Source organism: Aquarana catesbeiana, linkage group LG05 (assembly GCF_042186555.1).
Source record: "Aquarana catesbeiana isolate 2022-GZ linkage group LG05, ASM4218655v1, whole genome shotgun sequence".
NCBI lineage: Eukaryota > Metazoa > Chordata > Amphibia > Anura > Ranidae > Aquarana > Aquarana catesbeiana.
This window is the reverse complement of record NC_133328.1, coordinates 603,456,831-603,481,790: the sequence shown is the minus strand read 5'-3', so window position 1 is coordinate 603,481,790 and position 24,960 is coordinate 603,456,831.

Sequence of the window (24,960 nt, the reverse complement as noted above, 5' to 3'; positions counted from 1 at the left end):
AAATGTCAAGCACTTTTCTGCAGCAGAGAATTACATTTTCTGAACCGATTTTGGGGCCTTGTATCTCGGGGCCACTTAGTGCTAGGAACCCCAGCTTTGAATATGTTGTGGTACCAGTTCTACTGGGTTAGCACACCAAATGTGGGGTTCCTAGCACAAAGTAGCCCTGAGATACGGGGCCCCAAAGTCGGTTCAGAAAATGAAATTTTTTGCTGCAGAAAAGTGCTTGACTCGAGTATGTCGAGGGGGGCACTTTCAGCACAAAAAAATGTGCTGAAAAACTCGACTTATACTCGAGTATATACGGTAACTGGCATTGGGTGATGAGTAGAAAAGAAAAGCTGTGCTATATAAAGTCCAAACCAGCAATGGCTTAAATTAACAAGATGTTAATATGCATGAACAGAGTCCAAAAAAACAGACACCCAGGTGAGCTTGATCCAAATTTAAGTGCCACCACCTAATAAAAAACTTGCTTACCAGATGGCAAGCAAAAGCATGCAGATGGCTATAGCCCAGCCACTGCGTTTGCTTGGGTAAAGGAACGTCCAGACTGATATACCCAGATGAACCGTCTGTGTACCGCAATCCCCTACTGCCGTGGATGTCCGGTATATCTCGGTTACTCAGGGTATGGTCCTTATTTTTCTACATTATCCAACTGGACAGCATCTCTTCTCTACAGAATAGCTTTAGTTATTCTGTTTGTTCCTCTGTGGAAACACATTTTTCCTTTCCCGATGAGCGAGCCAGCTCGGCGCTGGCTCCAGCGACAGGGCTCGCAGGTGTCAAATCTCGCCGATACAGAAGGTTGATCAAAGGGTGGCAGTAAAGAGCTGAAAAACCACGTGATTTGGTGAAAGTTGGATGAAAAAGTCCTGCCGTGTGTATGCTTAATTAGTTTAAGGCCAACGCCCTTTGTACAAAAATCCATGGGAAAGTTTGTACAAAGTCCTATCGTGTGTATGAGGCTTAATTTGCATGTTTGTTGTCAAAAAGTCTGATCATGTGTACGGGCCTTTAGACATTTTTCACCGGAACAACTGTACACTTTGGAAGATCTCCCTTCTATTGCATGACAAATCAAAATTTGGGATTTTCCTCACTTTCAGTTGTCTATCCAAAACTAAAATAAGGGCTTTAGTTACATTTTTTATATCAGTTTTTAATGTAGAGAAAAATTGACCAAATTCTATTACAACTTCCATTTTGTGAACTTCAGAAGGTTGGGAGGTTTGGATACACATTCCTCTGGCTGAAAAGCTGCTTTATGGGTACCATTACCCCATATGACTCTGGACCGGATAGCATCGCTTCTAACACAAAATTTGCCAAAAAGCCTTCAGGTGAATGACACATCATGGCCACGTTTATCAGGAAAAGGAACAAAAACTATGTCTTCTACATATTTTCATCACTTTTTCCAGCAAAAAAATAATCACCGGACCCTTGCTAACAGATTTGTTGATCCTCGCTCTCCTTGGAGAAAATGTTTCTAAGCAGAGACGAGTCATTTTCCATCATGTGGGGTTATTCAGACAAAGTGTGCGCTCCGCTCTCCCACTATACGGACATGTTTATGCGCATTTGTCAGTTGCTGGCCTATTTTGGCCTGGAGTGCTGAGCGGCCCACCACATTCACAGGCTCGAGAGACAAAATTCGACCCATAGCTAGGGCTAAGTATATTTGGAATATCATTAATAAAAATAAGTAGATGTATTTCTGTGCAGTTATTGCTTATATTATGACCGGCCCTACCTCTCAGAGGACAGTGAAATAACATTTAGCTATTCTCTGTTTTACTTATGACGTGGTCTAAATTTTTATAGCACTTTTGTAGACATTTGCAGTAAAATTTTCTTTCTTTACATAAATCTAGCTTACAACCTCATTTAATGAGCCATGATGCAATGAGACATAACTTTGGGGCTAAAGTAGCTCTCCGATACTAACAACTGAAAGGGGCTTAGGAAGAAAGAGTCCTAATTAGACAAATGCATGAATATGAATATTTAAACTGAAAGTGAAAGAAGCTGCACCACTGCCAATTCCGTTCTTTATCAAATAACTGTATTCCATAGGGAATCATTACATTACGAACAACATTGTTCGCCAGACCCTGCTCCTCCACCCCCAACAAGTTTCACCCTGCGAAGGGCATAATCATGGAGGTGAGCTTGGAATAAGGACATGTCATCTGTAGCCATGGCACCCGATTAGGTGGTGGGTCTTTTTGTACACCTTGAGTGGTACCTCTTACTACTGCATCTGTATATTTGAATATTTGGGGTCAAAATGTGTACCTGTTTTGGGTTACTTTGGGTTAGGGCACATATGCAGTACAGTTTGCAGTCCTGGCTCATTCCCAGCATCTATTAAACTTAGTGAAATAAATGTTGTACCCACCCCTTGTACACAGCCTCAGGTTTTAGTTCATTTCAAAGCTTCCATGTTTCTGGTAAGATTTACCCTCTCTATTTTAAAAATTAAAGAGCACTCTGTCTTCGTTCATTTAGGTGTAGCAGATCGGAGGTAGCTGGGTGTAAGCGGACAGCAGAGTCTATTTAATACTGACCCCCCCCCCCCCCCCCATAGAGCAGAATAGACTCTGCCTGTGTATGCTCTGCAGAAACTGAGCGGACACAGATATGACATCTGCCTGCTCTGCTCTAATCAGCAAGGGATCAGCTCACAGATCCCCTACTGATCGGAGCGGAATCTGCCTCTTGTGAAAGGGGCCTAACACAACTGCAAGATTTGTTGAATAACAGATACTGCAAATGTGACCCAAAGTGCAACCTGTCCAGTCCTTATCAGTCAAGTAGTGTCCTGAGCTAAGTACAGAATATGGGCTAGGATACGTCTCTCCTTTTTAAAATCATTCATAAAATTATCTTTTTTTTGCCTCTGATTTTTCGAAAAGCCGCTTCAGACAAGTAAAACGTATCCATTATAAAATGGTTATAAAAAACAAGAGCATTTATCTTTCATCCCCTCAACCCACAGTGACTGTCCCTTCCAAATATTAACCTGCATCCCAAAGTCACGGTGTTGACATCTTGCATTGAGATCTTGTGACAGGAGTCACATTGAGTGGGGGGCCTGTGGAACCCAGAATCCCTTTGGAGAGGTTGGGAAACCCTTGTTTCAGCTCCCCATGCACCTCCTATGTCTAAGTCACCCTGTGTCCCTAATAGGGGCACGGGGTGACTGAGAACACCAGTCTGATCTGTACAATTCTGTTGCTGATTGGACAGTTTACCCTGCCCTGAATCCAAGGGAGGGGGCATTGTCCCTGAGTGAATATCTGTTGTTACATGTGTTTCAATAAACAGTTCATGTCCAGCTTTGTAACTGAGCTAGTCTTGTCATGTTCTTACAATATTCGCCTGTATAATCTGATATCTGAAGTTCCAGATTGGAGGAAGCAGTGTACTGACGGAAGCACTCAAGCGGAGTGCGACGTGGATCCGACGGGGATACATTGGTGCCAAGCAGTGGGATGCTTCCTGCAGTCTGGGACATCCAAACCTCCACCTGGATCCAAGATCAGGATAGCAGGCTTCGCTCACCCCAGTGGAGATATGGATCTGGCATCACAGTTCCTGGGGCTGCTGCAGATTGTCCTTTCAGCATACTCCAGGACTGTGTCTGCGGATGAATACCTGGAGCTCAGGCAGCAGATTCAGGTGGAGCTCTGGATTGGAGCCCTCCAGGTCGCTGGTATGCAACAGGACAAGTGCTTTCCAACCCCAGAGCAAAGAGCCAGTGACCAACGGGAGTCACAAATGCCATTCCTGGGAGAGCGGCCCCAGGAGCAAAGGGTGACTGAGTTGGACAGGCTGGTCCAGCAGGAGATCGAGCTGGACAATCATTATCAGGCTCTGCAATGGCACGCAGAGCAGGAATATTTAGGGGAGACAACAGAATGCTCTCCGGAGGGATATGACTTTGGTGGCCCTCGATTCCTGTGGGAGAGCCTTACAGATGGTTTTGTGTTTGGCAATGATGGAGAACCTATCCTTGGGGATCTGCAAGATTATAGAGAGGCTATGCTTGGTCTTGCAGGGATCTCAGAGCTTAAACCTGATCTGGACTATTTGCTAAGGAAAGAACAGCATCTGGAAAGGGCATACAGGAAACTGCTAGAACACATTCAGTATGCCAGAGAATCGGCAGTGGAAACTCCAGAGATTGCCGTCCCCAAATCTAAAGTGCTAACAAAAGGGGGCAGAGCTCTGTTAACCTCTGCCCAGCACCAATAACATCTTCTGGGTTCTACAGACAGGAGATGGTGAACCTCTATCCCCAGACACCAGTTATAGAGACTGGGGATTTAATAGACTTCTCTGCTGAGGAGGGATAACCTGGTGAACCTCCAGCAGAAGAGCTGGTATCAGAGCCGAACTTCACTGAGCTCTGCCCAGCACCAACATCTGTGGAGTTACAAGAGACTTCTCCAGCTGAAGCGCTGGCCACCGAACAGAGGGTCCAAGACCTTTGCCCCACATCTGTGGCAGTTCCGGAGGCTCGGGTTGAGAAGGTGGCGGCCTTTCCCCCCCAGCAAGGATCCGTGCACCTGGGAGACAGTACCAGAGACATGTCGTCCCAGCAGCCAGATGAGCGTAAGGGAGATGATGCAGCTGGCTTCCATTCCCAGCAGCAGATGGCACCCCAGAATGATACCAGCATCCCAGCAAAAAGGCTGTCAACAGGGCAGAGTGCTGCTAGCCTCTGCCCTCAATTAACAGAAGAGGGAGTTCCTGTGAAAGTGGATGGGACTTGGGCCTCCACTGACACAACCCCAGCAAATGGTGCGGCACTGAGACAGGAGGATGTCAGCTGTGCTTTGCGAGCACTGGGGGATTTTCATGCAGAAAAATTGGATGAGTTTTCAGTCTCCACCTGTATACTCCAAGGATGCTGGGCAGTGGCCCAGATCCCCCACACCATGAGGGAGTGAGCCCAGTCACCCTGTCTTCTCTCCAGCAGCTGAAAGGACTCCAGGGAGAAGGGCCAGTCCACGCTTCTCCCCAATGGCGGGTATGTTCTCTGAGAGAGTCAGAGGTTGGCTGGGTAAGTAATGCTCTGTTTGGGACAATTTATTTGGGGTACTATGTGGATACTGGCATTGGGGGACTGGAACTACAGACTAACTTCGGAATCAACTCACCTGGGGTCTCCTCCTGTGTTAGTCTGCTGCCGAAAGAGGAGAGATGTGACGGGAGTCACTTTGGGGGCAGGGGGGCTTGTGGAACCCAGAATCCCTTGGAGAAGTTGGGAAACCCTTCTTTCAGCTCCCCATGCACCTCCTATGTCTAAGCTATTAGGTACACAGGGTGACTGGGAACACCGGTCTGATCTGTACTAATCGGACCCACTGTACAACCACACTGGAATGTTGTGTGTGTATATATATATATATATATATTGCATATTGTCTCATACTGTTGTGTACTCTTTGCTGGGTCGTTTGGGGTGTGGCTGTATTCCATTATTCTATTGTTTGTGTCTGCTTTGTGAAAAATGTATTATGGCATGGATTTTTGCATTTGTGTTCCTTATTGCCGATTGGACAGTTTACCTTGCCCTGAATCCAACGGAGGGGGCATTGTCCCCTAGTGGATATCTTTTGGTACATGTGTTTCAATAAACAGTTCATGTCCAGCTTTGTAACTGAGCTGGTCTCATTTGGTTCTTACAGTATTCGACTGTAAAATCTGATATCTGAAGTTCTAGATTGGAGGAAGCAGTGCACTGACGGAAGCACTCAAGCAGAGTGTGATGGGGATCCATTACAGATCTCCTTTGTACTGACCTCACCTGTGGAATAGATTTCTTTAGGACCATCTCCAAAAGCCTCCAGCCTCTGGAGACAGCACCATAGAATGTCTACAGGCATAGACCCCACACGAACAGCCAATGCATAAAAAATTTCACTGAAGATTGTCAACACTGTGCTAGGCCACATCTTTGGGAAGCAGGTAATTAAACATCTGGGGTTGGGAAGGGTGGTTTTACAGTAGGTTAGGGTGGGTAAGTATTTGCACAGACCTTCTTTTGGGTCTCAGGAGATATGTCTACTGGGTAGGTGAAGAATAGTGTGGTAGGCAGTAAAAACAACCGAGTCCCAATTGTCAAAGAACTTTTGTATTGTCACACCCAAATCAGCAGCACAAACAAGCCTGGCAAAAATCTTACCCATCCAGAGCCACTTACAACTGAGCACCAGATAATCAGCAAAAGATTACCAGTTCAGCCTAAACAGAGGCTTCTTGTAGAGGTAAATGTAGGCCCTGCTCCCTCCCAACTTCATCAGAATCTTTCCCTATAGCTTCCACTGTCCCTGACAGATGGGGTTCCTGTCCCCATCCAGTACACTCTCCCAAAGCGCGCCAAGCCCCGGAGCCAGGGCCTTAAATAGGCTCTGCCATACCCAAGATGGCCACCAAAGTTACATGGGGCATTAACATCCAATCAGATCACTATCTCCCTGTGATTGAGAAAATCATAAAGAAACTGAGTTCTCACAACTTCCTTCCTCATCTGCATTGCTGCTGCGATTGAGTGCCACCTGCAATGGAGAATTTAGACTGCTCCTGCCTACATGTCTCTGTGCATAAGTTGACATTTGAGCCAGAACAAAGGTAATGGCTTTTTAGTACTAATATTTGGGATTTACGGCCATACAGAATCTCTTATACAGTAAAAGTGTTAATGTTTTGTTCTAGAGCAGTGGTCACCAAACTGTGGCCCAGGGGCCAGATGCGGCCCTTTGTTTGCTTTTATTCAGCCCTTGGAGCACTATTTCATCTACTGATACCAACAATGGGACATATCACCCCCTCTCCACTGACCCCCAATGAAGGGGCAAAATTCATCCTAATAACGCCAATAATGGGGCACAATTCCTCCTAAGACACCAACAATTGGGCCAAATGGCACCAATGATGGAGCACAATTCATCCTAATCACACAAACAATTGGGCCTAATGACACCAATGATGGGGCACTATTCCTCCCAATGACGGCACAATTCCTTCCACTGACACCAAAGAGGGGCATTGTTTTTTTTTTTCCCACTGATGTTGGGACCTTTTCTACTCCAAATAGCCACAGTCCGGACCCCCCAAAAGTCCGAAGGACAGTCGACTGGCCCTTTGTTTAGAAGGTTTGGAGACCTCTGTTCTAGAGCAATAGTTCTACTTGAAAACAATTCTGAAATAACTTCATCCGTAGAATTCCTATTTGTTTTCTATGCAGTGAGGCCTATTCCTAAATATAGTTAGGAAGGGGCCATGTGGACATGTGTCTGACTTCACACTTTACATGTGCATAATTCCAAAGCAATCACACCTGTACATTTCACATGAATGCACATGGCATTTAGTAAATTGTGGTAAAGCATCAAGCAGAGATTGCACTGATGACCTGAGTAAACCAGACCCTCTGACTCATTAGACGGAGTGGGAGACAGTTGCTATCAGTTAATTACCTTAAAGTGAGGTGTGAATCACAACCATCTCCCATGAGAGCTCCAAGGTGGTCCTGATGCTGGAACATGTAAACAATGAAGAGGTGGCTGGTAAGTGGTAAATAAGGTCATCCTGACGCCTCTGCTTCTTTCCTTTCAATGACACAGTGTCATATTCTTCGTCTGAGCTTGTCTTACACAGCTGTGAGGTTCTTGAAAGGTTGCATTGGCCAAGTTAGCAGACCCTTCTTTCACATCTCTTTTTCATGTAAGACCACCCAGTGGCACAGTAGAAGCAGAAGTTGTTGTCTGGTCCTTGGAGTGGCAAAGCTAGGGTTTGAAGAAGAAAGGTACTTTCAAAGCAGCTTAGTTTCATTCAAAGAGATTCTGATTCTGGAAACAAAAAAGAAAAAAATGCTCCTGGTATAATATAGAGGGACCCTAGAGCTACCTGCTTATACCTGCCGCTGCTTCCAAATGCACTACGCAGAAGTACCCAAGCTGTCACAATGACCTGCATTTGGCCACATCTGAAGGCTTTTGACTCTCTTCTAGGTTCCTACACTTTTTTTTTCAAAATGTGTTATGCCCCGTACACACGGTCGGACTTTGTTCGGACATTCCGACAACGAAATCCTAGGATTTTTTCCGACGGATGTTGGCTCAAACTCGTCTTGCATACACATGGTCACACAAAGTTATCGGAAAATCAGATCGTTCTGAACGCGGTGAGGTAAAACACGTACGTCGGGACTATAAACGGGGCAGTGGCCAATGGTTTTCCTCTCTTTATTTAACTCTCTTTATTTATTCTGAGCATGCGTGGCACTTTGTGCGTCGGATTTGTGTACACACGATCAGAATTTCTGACAACGGATTTTGTTGTCGGAAAATTTTATATCCTGCTCTCAAACTTTGTGTGTCGGAAAATCCGATGGAAAATGTGTGATTGAAGCCTACACACGGTCAGAATTTCCGACAACAAGGTCCTATCACACATTTTCCGTCGGAAAATCCGACCGTGTGTACGGGGCATTAGGCTCCGTTTACACTAGTGTGACCTGCCATGCGACTTTATGTGTCCAATAACACGTCACAGCCCATTGGTTTTCATGGCACCTGTTCCAATCTAGGCAGCTTAAAGTAGCAGCAACTTTGAAAAGGTTCCGGTTGCTGTACTACTTTAATGCAACTTTATTTTGACTTGAGTGTCAGAGAAAAGTCATATGACTTGAGTGTCCTGTAAAGTCGTATGAAAGTTGCATCAAACCACACTCCAAAGTGGCGCATGAAAGTGCGCCACTTTGGAGTCGCAGTAGTGTGAATGGAACCTTAGGCTCCATTCACACTTGTAAATCTTGTCATGCAACTTTGGACATCAAAGTCGCATGACAAGTCATTCCCCATGATTTTCAATGATAACCATTCATATATGTGCAACCTAAAGTTGCAGCGACTTCAGAGTAGTTCATGCCCTACTTTGGTCCGACTTTAATGCAACTTGAGGGCCATAGACTTCAATGTTAACCCTCAAAAGTTGCATGAAAGTCGTACTTGAATGTTATACAATTCAACAGTCGTGAAACAGTTTTCCATTATCACTGGTCAAAGCCAAGGTTGTATCCAAGTCGCACCCATCCAAAGTTGCATCAAAGTTTCATCAAAGTTAATTCAAAGTTGCACTGCATAATCGGCCTTTGGAGTCACTCTACACATGCTCAGTTTTTTTCTTTTTTTTTGATCAGCACAGGGCCAAACAGCACTGTCCAGACAGAGGCTCAGGTGTTATGCAGCCTCATAGGACAGTCAGAGGAGAATGAAAACTCCCCCTACAAGCTTTACCAGACACTGATAGAAGTCACAAGACTGCTATATACTGCTGATGAGAAAAGGTATTTATCAGTTTATATTTACTAAAATATATGCATTTCCATGTTCTGTGTACTGTGGGAGATCAGATATAGTGCATGCAGGGTCCTGGGTTTAGTAACACTTTAAGAGGTGTTTAATTGGCAGTGAGAAGGCAATATATCCCCTCCCAGCCACCTGTTTTAGCCCACAAAATGCCTCACCACTGGGCTTCAAACAATGCGCATTGCTTGCGGCTGTGGGACAGCTGTATACGTGGCCCCATTCACTTGAATCGGTTGTGTTTGGTGAGCGGTGAGCTGAACACATCAGGGACTATCATTCCCGCCACAGCTGATTCGTGTACACACCTGGCCACTACCCTTGCAGTGGGGGGGGTGAAGCTCCCCTCGGCGAAGTCAGCTGGAAGTGGAAGCAGGTACCTGTCAAGACCAGGTACCTGCTCCCCCCCTGACAGGTGCTAATTGTGGCAGCGGAGGGGGGGGGGGGGGGGGGGCAAACAAGCGTGGCTTCCCCTTTTAGGGAAATCATGGAAAATGCAACAGAAGGTTCTTAAACCTTCACCCTAAATGCAAAATTGCGATAAAATGCCCAGAATTCCCAGGTGGACAAGATTAGAGTGACAGCAAGGAGACCTTATTGTTGGGGTATCTGACACATGAATGAAGCCGGGGGCTGACTTCACCTATAATTGTAGCACCCTCCTAGTATATGTGCTAGGATGTAAATAGGTTAGTGTAATTTGCGCTAACGGGGGAGCTAGAGGAAAATGTATCTTTAGGCTTCTGCCTAACAGAGTGCTGCAATTTACTAGTCAGGACTGCTCATGATGTTTTGGTGCTTTTAGGTTTGCCTGGGCTCCTCCTGCCTTCTGGAAACTAGCAGAGCTTTCTAGAACATAGGTGGAAGCTAGGCAAATGGGCAGCATGAATATGTATGCAACTCTGGCCAGTTACAGGGAAGGGTGCCCCTGAGCATGCTGGGGCTGGCATATAAATTCTGGGAACACATGGGCTCTGGATCCTTCCCATAGTAGATTGCACCAGGCTTGCATGTTTGCCTCCCCTGGCACTTGCTGCCATGCAACCTCAGGTGGGTGACCTGAGGGCCTGAAACTGGAACGGAAGAGTGGCCCTGGTTCTTTAAGCTGACTGAGAGGGGAAGTTTGCCGACGATCCATCTGGTATCACTAAAGCCTCGTACACACGGTACGATTGTTGGCCAACCAAACATCTGATTTATGTCAAAAGGGCGTGTGCCTGGATCTTGTCTTGCATACTAACGGTACACAATTGTTGTGCCACAAACACAAATGTAGTGAGGTACTACGAGGAATTTCAGCTCTTGAGCGCCACCCTTTGCCCCGGTTCACACTGAAGCAGCGTGACTTGCAGCGCGACTGCCTCAGGCGACCTGAACACGACAGGGGCGGCGACTTGCAAAACGACTTCTATATAGAAGTCTATGCAAGCCGCCTCAAGTCGCCCCCAAAGTAGTACAGGAACCTTTTTCTAAGTCGGAGCGATTAGAACGGTTCCATTGTACAGAACGGGACGCTATTTGTCAGACAAGTCGTCCTAGTGTGAACCGACCCTTAGGGCCCCTTCTGCTAATTTAGTGTTTGTTGAGCATTGATTCCGAGCATGCGTGTTTGTACTTTCGACTTTTGTGTGACAGATTTGTGTACTGACCATCAGAAAACCTGACGTCAAACCGTCGTCCACCGAAACTTTACTAGTCTGCCAGCCAACATTTGTTGGCGGAAAATTGGACAATTGTCAAAAGGAGCGTACTAACGGTAAGATTTTAGGACAACAGTCTGTCAACAGACAATCCCCTGCCAATAATCGTACCGTGTGTACAAGGCTTTAGAGAATCTGCTAGTTGCTCTACAAAGGCCTGTGAGTACAGACATTTGTGGGATCTCAGGGACAAGAGCTGTTAACCCCCCTCTGCTGTTCTCTAGTCCAGCTAAAGGGATCCCTGGCTAGTGATCTGAAGAGCTCTATCTACCCGCCATTTACGGCAAGGGACTTTGCTCAAGCTTCTTTATTTCTACACTGCTAAATCAGGAGAGGTCTGCCATCTGCTACCAGCAAGGAACTTCACCTAATGCTCTATCTTAGATCAGCTAGAGTTGTGCATAGTTTTGTTTTGGAGTATCCTACTGCAAACCCCTTACCCTATCCAAGTTCCTCCAAAATAAAACTACAAAACAACACCCCTAGACTGGTCGTTGACTCCAATGAGCTGAAGTGTATGTGTGTGCACCTGGCTTCGGAAATACCTTGTGCCTGGCTGTCAGTACAGAAGTGGGGAATATCTGGATACTCTAGCAGCTCCTATGGGGGTAGTGCTACATAATAAAATAATAGTTTTGGGTAGACTTATTTTGTAACAATCACATAAGCTTTTGAGCCATAAGTCCCAAGGCTCTAGTAGGCCAAAATCTTTGTCATTAGCTTTATGCCAAACAGTGTAAAACCTAGACACAAATAAGGACTTTGCTTGCAGTTCTCCTACATTACAGTTTATTTTAAATGTAACCAAAGATGTCCTTTTGTTCTGTACTGGAGTTGCTCCTCTGCAACTGAGCAGCAGTAATGAGGTGCATGATGCACATTACGGGATAGTCACGATTATCCGCTCTTATGTCTTGGTGTCTTATCACTGGGTGAAATCTTTTAATGAACCTCGATGGCTCCCCATCCGGCCTCCAGTCACTTCAGATATGCCTGGACAGGGGGTGATTTCAATTATCACTAATTAGCCTACTTGTCTAGGCCATACAAGCAAACTGAGCTGTAACATTTCATTGTAAACTCCTATTTTATCCGTAGCGAGTTTACAAAAAATAAATGATCTTTTAATGAATATCCTTTCCAAGGCAATAGATATAATTCTTTGAAAGCAGGATTAGAAAATTGCACATTTAATTTGGCGGTAATGATTGTCAGTATTTGTTATCATAGTAGGTTTTGAAACGCTCAAGCTGTCCCGTTGATGGTGAAGCAACAGTGACCTCAACAGGAAGAAGTAGGTAGTGCACAGTAAAATCACTGGGCATAATAATGCATTTAAAGGATAAGTCCATCCTTTAAAACAAAAATAATAAATGCACATATTTTTTCAGGGAAAAAAAATGTGCATTTATTATTTTTTTTGCAAATGAGTCTTCAAATCGTGCCTGGATCGTAGGTGCAATGGCAAGAGCCTGCAGACTCTTCCTCCAGCTCCTTGTATGTACAGAGGTAAAGGCTTTTAGTTAGAGAGCGAGAGGATGAAGTCAGTGAACTATGATCACCACTAAGGATGAGCTCTGGCGTGTTCGCACACCCCACGTGCAGAGCCCGCCAGGAAGTCGGCACTGCACAGCGCTAATCACAGGCAGTGAGACATTGTCCCGATGTTGCAGAGATGGGGAAATGTCCCGCTGGCTGTGATTAGCACAGTGCAGTGCCGACTTCCTGGCGGGCTCTGCACGTGGGGTGTGCGAACACGTCGGAGCTCATCCTTAATCACCCCTAAGGATGAGCTCAGGCGTGTTCGCAACTAGCACGTGCAGAGCCCGCCAGTAAGTCGGCACTGCACAGGCAGTGAGACATTCCTCGATCTCTGCAGCTGCGCATCGGGCAAATGTCTCACTGCCTGTGATTAGCGCTGTGCAGTGCCGACTTCCTGGCGGGCTCTGCACATGCTAGTTGCGAACATGCCTGGGCTCATCCTTAATCACCACACTTATATTCCAGTGAGAACAATAAGCCTGTCTGCCGTGGTGGAAGATAGGACCTGTAGTTTATTCATTCACACATCTATGCAGGCCCAACTCCAAGTACAGAGATTTTGGAAGTTTTGATGTGCAAACAAATGTTACCTGTCCACATTTGTAACACATTTCCAGATTGCTTATGTAGCAGTACCCCCCTGGGGCTTCTGAGTGATTATGGCCCACCTGTCACCCTGCCCAGCCCAGGATTCACTTCTAGACACTCCAAGACAAAGAACAAGTCCATCAGCTTTGTTTTTTTTGTTTTTATTGAGGGATTAGAACTTGGATGGGGTTAAGGAATTCATAGGATGCCCAGGACAAAGATTCTTGCACGGTTTGGGACAATTTAGATATTCCCCTTCTGCACGACACTTGCTGCAGTCTATCTCTCCTTCTCCCTCCAGCACAATTCTTCAGGCGCAGCTAGCACATGGTTAGGCCTGATTCTGGTTTCAGCCAGGCCTTAGTAAAGTTCCTTATTACAGGCAGGGACTGCGGGCCCCTATAGTGTAACAAAAGAAAGTTCTGGTGCTAGCTGTCCTTTTTGGTGGACTACTGATCCCAGTCAGCCCTTTGCAGACCCTGACAGCCCTCCCAGCTGCAGCTGCCAGTAACATCAGTCTCTCCCCCTGGCTCTACATCCATCTCAGACTGCACACTTCTAGTCCTCCGCTCCGGCATGCCTCTCCCAGCTCTCCCGACTGTGCCTGTCACTCACCGACACCTGATGGATCCCTCCTGGAGACTTTCCCAGCAGAATTCCCCTGCTCCTGTTCAGGACAGCCATTGGATTGTGTGGGGTTCCTGTTCAGCTCTGAGCCCCTGGCCCAAGGTCACCCACCGAGAGTAGGGGGCTTCCTCAAAGGCTCCGACAGCCTAACTTCTTCCACTTGTACAACTCCTCCCCAGCTGGGCTGAATCTAGGTATTTAAGGAGGCCTGCCCCCTGCCAATCCAGATTGGGGATTGGTCAGGGCTCCCTAAACCACCCCAGATAGCTCCACCCTTCTTCCCCACCTTCCTTCTAGAAGCCTCTAGAAGCAGAAGGGAGATAACCAAAAGAGGAAACTAACTGAGTCACCAGCCTACACTAAGCCACTCCCAGCCCACGGAGCCTTTTGGCTAGACCTGCTTAAATTTATCTGCACTGACAGAAATCTCAACTTTAACACACTACCTAAGTAGAGGGTGCTACACTTAACTGTACATTAAGATCAATGATTTTCTTTCTGCCAGATAGAATAGCTCCTGATATGAGAGCTTCAGGTCTCATAGAGTCATTTTCTGCTTTCCCCCCTCTGCCCTTGGCCATTCACAGAATACATAACAGCGAGGGGTGTTTTGTAGTCCACATAGCTGGGAACAATGCTTAGACCTTGTTGACACATGCATATGCCTGTGCGAGGGCCAAGTTTGCCCACACAACAATGGACAGGTGTTCTGTGTATCCCTGTGCAGACAGTCCCATGTGTGTCAATTGGGACATAGTGGCTGCACGGATAGAGCCCTGCTCCCAATTTGGCATCTGTGTGGGAGCGTGGCCCCCCCGAACTGAATCTTGTGAGTTGATAAAATACTGTGCTTTCTGTCTTTGCTAACTGTTATCAGTTAAGCCTTGTTGACAACTTTAGACTTTTGGATTTTCCAGGTTAGAAAACCTTGCCGGTTTCTATTATTTTTCCTTGCGCTATAGCTATCTATGCATGGCTCCCCTTTCTCCTTCATCACCCTACAGAGAACACTTGTGCAACTTGTGTTCAGCCAGTTTTGTGGTTCAGGCAACCCTGGAAAGGTAGCATAGCTAGATCTTTAACCCCCAACTACTTAAGAAGCAGAACGACCTGATCAAAACACACCTATAACCTGAATGAATGGACAGTGAAATAGCAGCAGTATACCTATGAGGTTATTCTTCTTGAGAGTTATTCTTCTTGGCAAAGTAAAACTTCTGTCAGGTTTATGTCTTTGGTTTTTTTTTTTGTTTTGTTTTGTTTTTTGCTGTCTGTGTCTTGTTGGGGAGATTTCCCTTCACTTCCTGTGCTGAAGACACAACAGAAGCATGAAAATCTTTCCAAAGTGAGCAAAAATTCCCTCTTAGACAATTGTCAGTGAAGAGGTTGCTGCATTGGAAGACATACCCTCACTTTGTATATTGATGACAACTTTAAACCTTTTGACTTTCCATCACTTACTGCTGTAGAGCTACCACAGTAGGAGCTGCAGGATAGGATGGGCCCTCTGTTCTTTGCCTCAACCTCCTCAAAAATCTCAGGATGAGTTTACCAACATACAATATCTTAGGAAATCCCTGAAAGTAGTCCTTGATACTAGGGATGAGCCGAACAATCCCCCCCCCCCCCGGTTCGGTTCGCAGCAGAATGTGCAAACAGGCAAAAAAATTGTTCAAACACGTGAACACCGTTAAAGTCTATGGGGACCTGGGTCCTGCCCCAGGGGACATGTATCAATGCAAAAAAAATGTTTTAAAAATGGACGTTTTTTCGGGAGCAGTGATTTTAATAATGCTTTAGGTGAAACAATAAAAATTTAATATTCCTTTAAATATCGTGCCTAGGGGGTGTCTATAGTATGCCTGTAAAGTTCCACAGTTTTCCCGTGTTTAGAACAATACCACAGCAAAATGACATTTATAAAGGAAAAAAAGGTAATTTAAAACTGTTTGTGACTGTAATGTATTGTTGGGTCCCGGCAATATAGATGAAAATCATTGAAAAAAACAGCATGGGTTCCCCCCCAGTCCATTACCAGGCCCTTTGGGACTGGTATGGATATTAAGGGGAACCCCGCACCCAAATCTAGAAAAAAAATGGCGTGGGGGTCCCCCAGGCACTATATACTCTGAACAGCGGTATATATACTACACAGCCTGCCGTATATACTCTGCTGAAAATTGGGCCTTAGGTGTTGGTGGTACCAGAACACTGTAAGCCCTCACAGTTACTCTTGGTGAGCACAGGAATGGGCCCTACTGTGAAATACTATATCAAAAATTGTTATTACATGCCCCTGTTAAACAGGGGCAGATAAATTGGGCCTTTGGTGGTGGTGGTGATACCAGAACACTGTAAGCCCTCACAGTTACGCTTGTTGGAAGCAGGAACGGGACCTGCTATGAAATATTTAATCAAGAATTGTAATTACATGCCCCTGTTAAACAGGGACAGAAAAATTGGGCCTTAGGTGGTGGTGCCACAACACTCTAACCCCTCACAGATACTCTTGTTGGGCGTAGGAACAGGCCCTGATGTGAAATATTAGATCAAAATCTGTAATTACATGCCCTGGTTAAACAGGGGCAGAAAAATTGGGCCTTGGGGGGTAGTGGTGGTGCCCTAAACCAAAAATATTGTTGGAAGCTAGCATCATCAAGATTGAGGAGGAATAGGATAGCCAGCATAGGCAGTCTTCAAGGGATCCCACATCCATAGAAAATTTAATCAGTTACATCAGCATCAGGTGCTTGATAGCTGCTGATCCAAGACCGATTCATTTTTATGAATGTGAGCTTATCAATTGAGTCTGTGGACAGGCACACTCTGTGATCCATTACAAACCCTCCAGCAGCACTGAATGTGCGTTCAGAAAAAACGTAGGATGCAAGACAGGCCAGGAGCTCAATTGCATATTGAGCAAGTCCTGACCAGTGGTCCATCCTCAAGTCCCAGTAACCCAGTGGATGCACTGTTGGACAGGTCTCCAAGTCTGCTCTTGCCCCTAGATAATCCTGCGCCATGTAAAGCAGATGCTGGAGATGGTTGCTTGAACCGATCAGACTTTGGCCCTGAGTACTGAAAAATTGTTTAAAGGCATCGGTCAGCTGGCCACCTTCTCCACCGTTCTTCCTTTGACTGAATGAAGCCTCAGCAACACGTTGTCCAGCATCAGGAAATTGTAACCTCCCAGGGTCTACAAATGCATTGTAAAAAGAAAAAGAGCGCGCATACAAAGGGCACATATATAAAAAATATATAGATAAATCTGTGCATACAAGATAATACAAACCCTGTAGTGCATTTGATAAAAAATATAAAAAAAAAAAAATCAAAATTAATAGAGTCCTTCAATGTGTGAATGAAAAATATGTGTATATAAAAATATATTAAAACAGCTTTTTTCAACCAGGGTGCCCAGGCATCCTGGGGTGCCTTGAGGTTTCTTCAGGGGTGCCTTGGCAAAATGTTTAAAAATTGATCAAAAATTGTATACAAGCCAGCAGGTGGATGAAGCGTGTTTTTTAGTTACACAGAGCCACGGGTTTTCATTGTACACCATTACAACTTTCTAGACACGGGCATCCTAAAAACCAATGACATCATCTGTTAATAAGGAGCATGTCTGTTGCATCCTCCTGTGCCCCTCTCCCTCAGCACTGGGGTGACATTAGTTGACTGATGGAGAGAATTTGAGGGAGAAGAGAAATATTGGAATACTAGTCAGTACCCAGTGTGCAAAAGCGCATTTGCTTTGGAAGAATAAATCACCTCTAACATTGGGGGTCCTACATGTGTTATGTAAAGTTCTTAGAATAGTTTTTTACATTTTAGAATGGGGTGCCTCGGGACTGTCCATAATTTAAAGTGTGCCTCGACTGAAAAACGGTTGAAAAACATTGTATTAAACCATAAGAAATAAAAAGTCGTTGATAGAGTATTCCAACATTCTGATGGAATGGATTTCCACGAGCTGCAGATAGACCATCAGAAGGAAAGCTCATTCCAAAGATAGCTCTCAGATTTGGAGGAATCTAAAATGTCTCATTTAGTGGAGAACAGAGGAAGGCTTCATGGTGTAGTATGTTCCAAAGAAAAATGTATTTTCAAATGGATAACACAGGCTTTACATCCAAAGCACAGCGAAATAAGACAGATTGAAACAGCTGCAGCTCAAGCCAGCTGGCTGTTCAGCGTGATGACGTCACAAGTTATGCTCCACCCGACACGTTTCCCCATAGAAGGCATCAACTGGGAACGGAGATCATCTAACTAGCTGTGAGCGTCTGCCTCTCCTTGGTGGCCTTCCAGGCATGATGTACAGTATATTTTGTTTTGCAACACCACACTACACTGTATTAGATACTGTGTACACCACCAGAAGTGTAGTAGAAACTGTACACACTGTATTAGATACTGTGTACACCACCAGAAAAGTAGTAGAAACTGTACTATGGCTACACTGTATTGTGTACTGTGTACACCACCAGAAGTGTAGTAGAAACTGTACACACTATATTAGATACTGTGTACACCGCCTGCACTGTATTAGCAACTGTGCTACAGGTGCACTGTATTTTATGCTGTGTACACCACCAGAAGTGTAGTAGACACTGTATTAGATACTGTTTACACCGCCTGCACTGCATTAGCAACTGTACTATGGCTGCACTGTATTTTATACTACACCACCAGAAGTGTAGTAGACACTGTACACACTGTATTAGATACTGTGTACACCGCCTGAAGTGTATTAGAAACAGTACACCATGGAATGCACTGTAGATATAGGCTACACTGGATTCAGAGTATATATATATGTAGTGTATCAGTCGGGGGCCTTTAGGAAGCGTTGGTGTACCTAACAACAGTTTCAATGAATCAGAATGCAGCATAGGTGCAGTAAATATGTAGTATAAGTGCAGTATACTTAAAGACAATGACTTGCCTCTGGTAACTCAGCTCCTGCTAGCAGTGTGAACAATGGGAAGTAAACCCCCTTACCAGTCCCCTCTTACAAGTCCCTACAGTGCAGGTGTGAACTCTCGCAGTATAAAGGGGGGTCTCCTCAGCCTCTCCACAGAACTTTTCCAGTGATCAGTGGTGAGAAGTAGAGGGTGAGAGGTTACTCTGTTCTCCCTGTGGCTATGGTACAGTAACGTTGCAGAGTTGTCTCCACTTCCAGGCTTAGTTCCTGTTGCCCTGCCCTCACAGCAGTGTGGTCAGTATGCAGGAGAGGTGCTCTCATCGGTTCCCTCTGTGCCAAGAGAGAGAGCCTAGCTGAACAGTCTCAGAAAAGCAGCTCAACTGCTCCTCCTTTTCCCAGTGTCTCTTGGGAATTATAGTTCAAAGGGTCCATAAGCTCCACAATATAACTTCCTGGACTCCAAACCCCATGATCCCCAGCATTCTGCATAGGAATCCATAAGCTTTTCCGACTGTAGTTCTGCTGCTGACTGGAGGGGATAGTGCCACACAACATTCAGCATACCAGCAGAAAGTGAAAGTAAACTGGTTTAATTTCCTTGGTGTCAATGGTCAGCAAGGCAAGTGAAAGGTTAATCTCCCTAACCTTTTCACAGATAGCAGTATAAACCAGAAAAGGGTTCTAACCCTTCAAGAGATGTTTATCACCCCCCTTACCCCTAGGCAGTGGTGGAGGACCCCCAGGTGGTTAATGGGCTAGCATTTTACCTTCAGAACTCTTGACTCTTTGTGGGGGTCAAAAAAATTGGGTGCTAGTCACTATGTTAGGGCAGCAGTGTTTTTTATAGGACCAATTAACCCAAAGAAAGAGAAGTTAGGGCACATGATATCTAGAAAGACCACAAAAATACAGACTCTGACACAGTCAATACAGAAGAAAAGATCTTTAAGACAAACCCGCGCCTTGTATTCTCTAGAAAAGAACAGGAAAGGAAGCATCTTCAAGTAAGGCTTAAAGTTTAATTCAAAAGGGGAAGTTACGCTCTTCCTCCTCCTCCGCACACCTCCTTTATATTTGGCACATTATATTATTTTGGGGGTGGGTACCTGATTTTGACAGGTACCCACTCCCCTACTTCTGGTCAGATCGCCACAGCAAAAAACACACATTGTGTAAGAGGCTGCTGTTGGGCTGGTTGTGTTTCGGATGCAGGGAGGCTGACTAAGGGTCATCCCCCGGTTTATGGGAATGCCACTGTCAAGCCTGGTGTCATCACCTGACCATGGGGAGCGTGTCACTGCAGCTGACACCACTGAACCCTAGTTGGAGAGTGAGAGGAGGTAAGTCACTATCCTAGATGCTGGTGAGAGGGTGCTGGCCATACCCTACCACACCTAACTTAAAAGGAACAGTGGGACACCAGTGGCACCTATACATGGGTTCTTAAGGTCTTAATTTAGTGGATTTGGGCCCCAAAGTACTTGTCAGTATGGGAGGGTTTGACAAAGACTGGACCATTGTCATAGCATTGCCCCTTAGGCAAAACCTTCCACAAATAGAGATTGGGGTTATTCTCTGGTCCACCTGTTTATTACCAATTGAAAACTTTATTTTTCCCATGTTTCACATATTTGTGTAAGTGTTTATTGCCATTTTCAATTTCTTTGGTTACAGTTTTATTGTGAATGTTGTTGCAAAAAATATCCAGCCATCAGTCCTGGTGAGTCGTGGGCTCTGGTAACAGGGGACCCGAGAAAACAGCCTCTTCTTTGGGGGTAAGCACTACGCTTTTAGTAGTATAGCTATTTCAGAGTCTGCACCTTTATAATATCTATGTTTGTGTACTGAACATGATCATTAGAAAATTATCATAAGGTAAAAGAGCATTCATTTAAAATAACTCATTCATCATAGTGAAATGACCCTTACAACCACCAAGCCACCACCTACAGTTCCAATCCTGTGTTACCCTGGAACAGAATTTCACTTCAGTGATACTATACTAAAACGCAAGGACCCATAGGCCTGGGCACACCCTTATCACCCCATGCAGCACATATTCTCTAACCTTCCCCCCACGTCTGTCAGCTGCTGCTACAGGGCACACAGGTGGATGTTTCAGGGTGGAGAGCGAGGAAAGGGGCCAGTAAATATGTCATTTACAGGCCCCTTCCTTTTCTGATTGAACAAAGTGAGTGATTGATACCAATCACTCAGTGTGTTCATTCATAACTGAAGCATAGTAAATTGTATGATTGAACAACAGGAATCTGCTCAGCATAAAGCACTTCCAATTCATTTGCTGTCCAGTGCAGCTGAGGCTGCAGATAAAGGGACTAGGGAATCTCTGTCCTCATTCCCTTTCAACTGTCTCAAAATGAGGGGTGTGTTTGGATCTCTAATTATTCACCAAAGCCCCCCAATAGGGCTGCTAAAAAAAAATGTAAAAAAAGAACAAAATAAATGTAGAAAATATTAACAAAATTATATATTAAAAATAAAAAATTACTGACGCCATCTGCTATCCTACTGACACCACTCTCTGTCCTACTGACACCACCCACCACTCTACTGACACCATCCACTGTCCTACTGACACTTCCACTGCTCTACTGACATCGTCCACGGCAAACACAGACGCATGTGTGTTTGAGCTTTGCTGTGCACACCCTAATGCAATAGGCTGCACACATCTATGCAAGGACCATACTGCTCTTTATTTAATTGAATTATGTGTACCCCTTGGTACAAAAGGAGATAGCAGAAGTGTGAAATACACAAGAGAAATAATTGTATTACCATCTTTACACAGATGATATGAGTGACCCCTAGGACTACATTAGCAAGCCTTTCACTTTTTTTTTTTTAATGGTCGCCTTGTGAGCTGTCCCAATATACTGTGCTATATAAATGGGCTCAGGGTCTCTTTGTGCATATGGAAGGCCACAGAGCATCTGGAAGACGGATACAAAGACAGTAATTTTTCATTGGCCAGAGGTGAGTGATTTGTGGATATGTGCACCGCAGGATGGAATTAAGACCCCAGCAGGACTTTTCGCAAACCCCCAGGGAATGAGTTAACACCTGGAAACACTTTATCACCATAACAAGAGGCAGAGGATACAGTAGTAAAGATCCTGATCACAAAGCATACAGAGGAAGAGAATTAGATGATGAATAACATGTCAGTATGACCCACCGAGGTACTGCCATCACTTTTAACACTTTGGTCATTACTATTGGCTCCACATGCTGAAGACGCAGCAACAATCACAATATATTATGCATCCATATGCTGGGGACTAGGGCTGTCCTGACACCACTCTTTTAAGACCGAGTACAAGTACCGATACTTTTTTTCAAGTACTCGCCGATACCAATTACTGATACTTTTTTTAATGTCATGTGACAGTGGCACTAATATGCAGCACTGATGGGCACTGATGAGGCATGGACTGTGTCAGTAGTTTTTTATTTTATTTATTTTTTCAAATTTAATTTTTTACAATTACATTTTTTTATTATTATTTATTATATATATATATATATATATATATATATATATATATATAATTTTTTTTTTTTTTTTTTTTACAATGCTTTCTTTTTTTTTGGGGGGGGGGAGTGGACAGTCAGTGTCAGTGCTTTTTTATAAAATTTTTTATTATTTTTACAATTTTATTTTTAAATATTTATTACAATGTTTCTTTTTTTATTTCTTTTTTATTCAGCCCTGCTGGGGAGTAGGGGGGCGTTGGTGAGATGTCAGGGGTCTAAAAAGACCCCTGACATCTCCCCTTTGAGACATGGATTTTTTACAATTTTATTTTTTACAATTACATGTTTTTATTATTTTTTACAATTTATTTATTACAATGTTTCTTTTTTTTTATTTTATTTTTTTATTCAACCCTGTTGGGTAGTAGGGGGGCTTTGGTGAGATGTCAGGGGTCTAAACAGACCCCTGACACCTCCCCTTTGAGACATGGAAAGGGACTGAGGATAGAAATTCCTCAGTCTCTTTCTCAGTAGACTCAGCTGCAATGAAGATGAATGGACAGGAGACAGCGGCACCTCTCCATTCATAAACTGAAGCATCGTAAACACAGTTTACGATGCTCAGTGACAGTTATGAATGAACAGTGTCAGTGATCACTGACTCTGTGCATTCAGAAAAGGAAGGAGGCGATAAATTACAGATATACCGGCTCCTTCCTCCACTCTCCATCCTGACAGATCTAGGGGGGTGGGGGGGTCAGAGGAGGACGGGGAAGGGGGGGACCGGACTGGAAACTGGTGCTTTGGCCCAGATGCCTTTGAATTGTAGCAATAATCCTCTAATACAATGAAGCCAGCTCCATCCATTGCAACAATTCTTTTTCAGCTACATAGTAGGATATAGCAGTAATGCTCTAAGTAAAGCTCTGGCAGAAATGCGCTCCTGGCTTCATTATAGAAATGAAAGTCCTGCTCTTGATGACACATCCCCTCCCTCTCTCCTGGAAGAGATGTGACCCATCTAAGTTTTCAGTCTGCAGAAGCAGTCACAAGATACACAAATAGTGTTGGGCTTTCTTATTAGCTGGTGAACAGGGTCTCTTTAAATATGGCTGAAAGTATTTTTTAATGTGACAAATAGATTTGTGGCTTGATGCTCCATATTTTAATTAATATAGATCGGGGTCTCCAAACTTTTCAAACAAACGGCCAGTCTACTGTCAGACTTTAGGAGGGCCGGATTGTGGCCATCGGGGGTAAAAAATGTCCCGGGCCCAGCACCAATAAAAATAAATATGGCCTCAGGGTTGGTGGTCAGTAGGAGAAATAGTGCCCCATCATTGGTATCAGTGGGAGGAATAGTACCCCATCATAGGTATCAGTGGGAGGAATAGTGTCCCATCACTGGTATCAGTGGGAGGAATAGTGCCCCATTGTTGGTATCAGTGGGAGAAATAGTGCCCCATTGTTGTTATCAGTGGGAGAAATAGTGCCCCATCATTGGTATCAGTGGGAGGAATAGTGTCCCATCACTGGTATCAGTGGGAGGAATAGTGCCCCATTGTTGGTATCAGTGGGATAAATAGTGCCCCATTGTTGTTATCAGTGGGAGGAATAGTGCCCCATTGTTGGTACCAGTGGGAGGAATAGAGTCCCATTGTTGGTATCAGTGGGAGGAATAGTGTCCCATCCCTGGTATCAGTGGGAGGAATAGTGCCCCATCACTGGTATCAGTGGGAGGAATAGTGCCCCACAGGGCCATCTTTAACACAGGACAAAAGGGGGCAGCTGCCCTGGGCCCAGTCATTGTTGTGGGGCCCAAAGCAGCAGCCCTTTGAGCCCACACTGCCTGCAATAAGTTGATAAGTGGATTTGAGAGGGCCAAAGAAAATGTTTGCCCAGGGTCAAATCAATATTAAAGATGGCCCTGGTGCCCCATCATTGGTGTCAGTAGGGGGAATAGTGCCCCATCTTTTGTATCACTGGGAGGAAGAGTGCCCCATCATTGGTATCAGTGGGAGGAATAGTGTCCCATCATTTGGATCAGTACCCCAACAATGGTGCTCCATTTTTATTATCAGTGGGAGGAATATTCCTCCATCATCGGTATCAGTGGGAGGAATAGTGCCCCATCATTAGTATCAGTGGGAAAAATAATGCCCCATCATTGGTATCAGTGGGAGAAATATTGCCCCTTCATTGGTATCAGTGGGAGGAATAGTGCCCCATTATTGGTGTCAGTGGAAGGAATAGTGCCCCAAGGGCCAGATAAAGCTAGCAAAGGGCCGCATCAGTTTGGAGACTCCTGATGTAGATCTTATACAGATTTGTAAATATTCCTTTTAATGGCTCTGCATATCAGGAAGTGTAATCTCAAACAATCCACTAACATTTCTGAAAGTTGATTTACTACTATGTTGCAAATAGCTCTGAACATCAAGTACAGTGAAACCTTGGTTTACGAGTAACGCCGTTTACGAGCGTTTTAAAAGACGAACAACTTTTTTTTTTTTAAATTTGCTTTGATCTGCAAGCGCTGTCTTGATATACAAGCATTTTTAGTTATTTTTTTTATGTAAAAATAAAGATTTACACTCACAATGTGAAGGAGTCTGCTGCTCATCCTTGTAAAGCCGCTGGTGTACAGCATACAGTACAGCTTTGTATGTGGCCAGAGATTTGCGGGTGATGG